The 6000-nt window shown below is 34.1% G+C and overlaps 1 long non-coding RNA gene across 14 annotated transcripts in view; it reads left to right on the forward strand.

Moving 5' to 3' along the window:
- The window catches only part of LOC129924415 (uncharacterized), a 29763-nt gene extending 24863 nt beyond the window's left edge, over positions 1-4900 (forward strand). For 4 of the 14 annotated variants that reach the window (XR_008776349.1, XR_008776345.1, XR_008776351.1 and 1 more), the window contains exons 6-9: positions 1792-1830; positions 2550-2830; positions 3858-4085; positions 4209-4900. This is a non-coding gene — a long non-coding RNA (uncharacterized LOC129924415). Of the gene's footprint in view, positions 1-1770; positions 1831-2549; positions 2831-3857; positions 4086-4208 lie in introns of all 14 variants that reach the window. The other 10 variants (XR_008776352.1, XR_008776355.1, XR_008776350.1 and 7 more) reach the window with 10 other exon arrangements.
- The last annotated feature ends 1100 nt before the right edge of the window (positions 4901-6000 follow it).

Genomic DNA, 6000 nt, shown 5'->3' on the forward strand with positions numbered 1-6000 from the left:
AGTTCAACTTCAATGCAATATATATACTTGTACTGCACAAAATTACTGACTATTACTTGATGAGATATATAATATACATTGGCATAAAAATATTGTCTGCCTGTGTCAAAATTTACAATCACTGTCCAACTTCAATATACTATTTACTAATTAATTGTTGGTGCAACTGAAGTGTCAGGTCAATTTTTACGGCACCTTTTTCATCCTTCAACTGTCTACCAGTGTTTGATTTGTGATAGGGTAAAGCAATTGTGAATATGTAATATTTAAAATAGATTTTTATTAATTTATGTAAATTTTTACTATTTTCACCATCTGAGGTGTGAATGAATCTTGTTTTTAATGACTCAACCGTATAAAACTTAGCTCTTGAGCTATGAAGGGGGAATAACCCTTGAGGGATTATGGGCATGACATAGCCTTAATTGTGCTGATGTGCCAAAAAAACAAAATATTAATACCTTCCAACTGTTGGGCACCTATATGGTCATCAATTGTTGGAATACTTCATCCCTCATACCAACTGCTGGGTACCTCAAGTGTGTCCTGTCAGTTATTGGGGCACCGCAAGTGTCCTAACGACTGTTTGGGCACCTCAAATATCCTTTTAACTCTAGAGGCACCTTAGGTATTGTATCTATTGTTGAAGCACTTCAAATGTCCTATCATTTGTTGGGGCATCTCATTTATCCTAACAACTGTTGGGCACTTCAATATTCTTATTTTTGGGCACTCCAAGTGTTCTATCAATTGTTTGGGCATTCCAAATGTCCTATCAATTGTTAGGCACCTCATCGATCATACCAACTGTTGTCCACCTCAAGTCTGTCCAATCAGCTGTTGGGTCACCACAAGTTTTTCAACACCTTTTTAGGAACCTCAAATGTCCTTATAACTGTTGGGGCACGTCAATATCCTATCAATTGGTAGGGCACCTCAAGCATCCTATCAATTGGTAGAGCACCTCTAGTGTCCTATCAATTTGTAGGGCACCTCTTGTCCTATTGTTTGGTAGGGCACCTTTTTAGGCACCTCAAATGTCCTTATAACTGTTGGGGCACCTCAATATCCTATCAGTTGGTAAGGCACCTCTTCTTTCCTACCAACTGTTAGGTCATCACAAGTCTCCTATTAACTGTTGGGGTACCTAAAGTATCCTATCATGGGGCATCTCATTCATCCTAACAACTCAATGGTCTTATTGTTGGGGCACTCTGTCCTATCAATTGTTGGGCACCTCATCCATCATACCAACTGTTGTTCACCTCATGTGTGTCCTATCAGTTGTTGGGGCACCACAAGTGTCCTAACTACTGCTTGTCTTTTTAACTTATGTGGCACCTCAAGTGTCCTATTAACTGTTGGAGCACATCAAGTATTCATTCAACTCTCTCTCTCTCTCTTTATATTATACTATATTATATTATGTTAGTTTTGATTACCGTTATAAATAAATAAATAAATATATATGATTATGGTTATTATATATTATACATAATCTGCAGTGTTTTTACAAATGTGTAGTTCTGTTTATTACTCCCAGAAACACTTTTTTTTTTCAGTGTCATTAGCAACATATGAATTTATATATTTGAAATGTTTAATCACACTTCTTTTTACTGAAGTTTAATTTTTTGTTAACAGATATCAAGCTACAAAATTAAATTCCAATTTTTTAGGTTCTCGCCTATATCTGGAATTTATATCTATGTATTAAGTTTTGTTACCTTGAACTCTTTCAAGTTTTTGTTACACAACTTTATATTTCAGATTCTTTTTGTTCTTCCTTAGGTTCAAATGTATCAGTTGTTTTTGTTGACAGATATCAAGGTACAGAAATAAGAATCTAATTTAGAGTTTTTTAAAGCTTGATTAGTCATAATATTAGCACTATTATTTCCAATATGTGCCAGAGTGTCTGCTAAATGTAACTAGTATGATTAAAAACATGGTCATTGCAAAGTCTAAGGAGTGGGTGTGTGTGTGTTTTTATGGTGACTGTGGAAAGAGGTTAGCGATTGGATGTGAATGATGCAAAAGTGGCATTGTCGTCATTTGGTCTTAGGGGAGACGACTCCAGAATGTAAGACTGAAAGGTTGTGTTATTGTAGTGAGTTAGATTGTAAGAAATTTTATTACTTAAGTCTCTACTACATTTATTTCATGTGATCACAAGTATTATAAATGTTATATTTAGTTTCGTTCACTAGGAAGTTGTTCAAGTTCTTATTAGCTAAGATATATTATGCCTTCAACAGTTTAGTTGCCTACCAGCAGTTTGGTGCTACAAGTCAACAACAGTCAGACTAAATTAAATAAAGCCATGTCTATTTCTACATGATTTTGTTGCTACTAACCTGGTGTTACTAACAACTAACTTGAAAAGGGAGAGGGGAATTATTATCTTATTCATGCTCTAACTCTTCAAATTCTATAGAATTGCAGAGAACTGAAATGAAATAAAACATTAACAAAATGTATTATAATTGTCATTTTTCCTCTACTTAGCATTTTTTTGTCTCCTAGATTTTCATAATATTTTGTTGAAGTCATTTCAGTTCTCAATTATTTTGTGCACTAAGTTACAAGAAAAAATTCAAGCAAAAGAGGTCACTACACTAAGACTTTGTCTTCTCATAAGAATGGATGGCTGCCTGGTCATGTGATATGTGTGCTGGACTGTGTGTGGTCATCTTGATGCTCATATCTTGCCTGATGACATTTATTCTGCTGGACATTTGGTCAAGGAAGTAGATTCTCTTCAGCTCTCAAGAAACATTCAAAACATGTCAAACATTTGACAAGAATATCAAACAAGTGCAGTGTACATGTAAGTAATGTTGAAACATTATCTGATCTCATTTATGCATTCTTGAGGACGATCTGCAGCCACTAAACCAGTTACATCAGATCTGGATAAAGTGGTCGCCTCCTCTTCATTAAGGCTAGAACAGAAAGATTTTATTATTCTTTTACTCTACTTTCTGTCAGTGTGTTTCATAGTCATTTGTCACATCACTGAGAAACTTAGTTCATTAAGCACTGGCTGTATAAGACTGAGTGTTTATATGTTTTGTGTGTGAATGTTGTTCCTGTTTGCATCTATATTGTCATTGTTATAGTGGTAATCCTAAGGATAATTGTAATCAAACTGAATTTTCATTTGTTTGGATCTTATCTCGTGGGAATTTTAAACTTGATAATTTGCTCTTTGCTTACATTTTGATTTTTAAGTACATTCTAAAAGAAATACAATACATAAGGATAGAAAAAGAAGAGCAAACAATATAGAGATTGGCTGAAGCAATATAAAGAAAGTGAGATCAAATAAAAGAATATATAAAAAGAATAAACCTAGAGAATTTGAAACAATCTAGACAGTCTCTGTAGCTATTTGGAAAGATTGCTATTGCCAACTAAACAAAACAAATTAGTTTGGACTACAAGCAAAAGAACTTAAAAAGTTGTGATTTTATTTTCTAGAAAAGCACAAACTTTATAGCAGAATTTTCACTCTAAATATTAAAGCTTTCCGTATTCTGTACATCAGATACACTAAATAGCTAGTTATTTATAGTTTTTTGGCATAATTGAAAATCTTCAATAAATTCCTTAGAATCTAAAGGCTTAATAAAACTTACAATTTTTTTTCACTTAATTTGGGTAGTTATTCTTTGCTGCTGTAGTAGGTGTCTTGAGTGTATTTTTTTTTCTTTAAAGTTTATTCATAAAATACTAAGTTAAAACATAAAGTCAAAGCTGCATCATCAGAATAGTTTTATTGAACATGAAAAGAAAAGCAATAGAATTAATTTTTTTCCCTTTTCAAGGCAAAAGTTTTTCTTATTCTTATTTAGACCAACATGATGAAGATGTAGACCAACATGATGAAGATGTAGACCAACATGATGAAGATGTAGACCAACATGATGAAGATGTAGACCAACATGATGAAGATGTAGGCCAACATGATGAAGATGTAGACCAACATGATGAAGATGTAGACCAACATGATGAAGATATAGATTGACATGAAGATGAAATGTAAACCAAAATATTGATCAAGAGATGTATGGAATAAAAAGGTAAGAAAAGCTATGTATATCAATTAATATTTTTTTTATACTAAACCCCTAAGTAAAGCTTTGCCAAGTTTTGTGTTTTACTGACTATGAAAATGTTTTGATTGATTTTTGTTCTCTTTACAGTGAACATCTTGAGAGGGAAAACAATTCCTAGAGGCAAAGACACAGACACAGTAGATACATAAGAGATTGTTTCCTTTTCTACCATCATTTAGAGCCTTTTTTGTGAGGGAACCTGCATCTGAAAGAACTGAACATTTCCCTAATGCTACTTCAAATTCAGATCTCCTCCCAACCTCAGGCTGAGTACCCGTGGTCACCTACTTTATGTTACATTACCATAGCACTACAGACAGTGGAAAACAAATTATATGAAGGAATGCAACCACCATCAGATATTGTTGTCTTTACAGACTCCCAATCTACTCTTCAAGAACTTAACAGCAGCACCTCAAACAGCTCAAGAGAGTTGACAACACTCATTGTGATAATCCATCAGATGATATCAAAATTAAATATCAATATCACACTACAGTGGATCCCTGGACACATTTTCATCATGGGAAATGAAAAGGCAGATAAGCTATCAAAGGCAGGTTCATCTATGGAACAACCAGATAGACCTGTTAACTACCTCACCCTAAGGTCAGTGTTAGTCAACAATCATAAAGAGGAGTGGCTCAACCAATGGGCATCAGGAAACACAGGCAGAGCCATGTACAAAGAAATGACTACACCTAACAAACTGGACAGTATTAACTTCCTCCCCTGCAAAGAACAATCTACAATTTTCCAACTAAGAACAGGACACACTCCACTATTAAATTACCACCTGAACAAAATAAACTCCACACAACTCCTCCTTTGCAGACACTGCGCCCACCCCTTTGAAACCATAAACCATATCCTCTTTGAATGCTCCTCCCTAATCCACCTTAGGCAGACCCTACTTCCACTACAGCCCAACATAACCAACACCCTGTACGGCAGTGCTGAACAACTGAAGAAAACAGCACACTTTTTTTCCTTGGCACAGTCTGCAAAAGAGCTTACAGCTCAGCAGCAATAAAGCTGGCTAGAAGAAGAAAAAAAAGAGGTTACATTACAAGAAGTGGTCGCAAAGTCAGAAAACCTAACAGATGACAATGAGTAGAACAATCATTTCTGATACAGGTACAAGTACTCAAGTGATGTTCTTTGTAAGAACTAATTAGGTGGAATCACCATAATTGATTTCTATCTTGTTCTATATATAGGTATATCTTGACAATCAGTCCAGTCATTGTTCATTCGTTTTTAATATTCCTTTTGTTCCCTCAATCATCTTGTTGTTTCAGTTAATGTTTTTATCTTTTTTGTTTTTGGAGGAGGGAGGGGCTGTGGTATATTATTATTATTATTATTGAAGTCACAACACCAAAGCCTTGCTACATTATGCTTTTAATTCAATTTATCATCTCCCCTTCTTTTGTGTGCTATCATATTAATGTTCATTAGTGTCACATCCATGCACAATTTGTTCTATGCTTTTTATAGTGTAAATAGTGACTTGACATTATTTAGATCAATTATATGTTATATTATATTTAAACTAAAACTGTTAGCATTTTCTATGATATTATTAATATGAATGTGCTTGTGTGTTGCTATGAATGCATTTTAAGTTTTAGTTTATGAAACAAATAAACAAAGATTATATTAATATTTGATATTTCAGACTTCACTATAGCATTGAGTTCATCCCCATAGTCTATTTAAAACTTTCAAATACTAATTCACTTTGTCTTATCAAATGGTGATCATGGGGGTATCCACTATCCATAGTCTCTGGTATGAACACTCACTGTCCTGGTTAGGGCTAGGATGTAATCTCTATTTCTGATGGAACACATGTAAAACCAAGAAAACAAACAGT

Source organism: Biomphalaria glabrata, chromosome 2 (assembly GCF_947242115.1).
Source record: "Biomphalaria glabrata chromosome 2, xgBioGlab47.1, whole genome shotgun sequence".
Taxonomy (NCBI): Eukaryota; Metazoa; Mollusca; class Gastropoda; family Planorbidae; genus Biomphalaria; species Biomphalaria glabrata.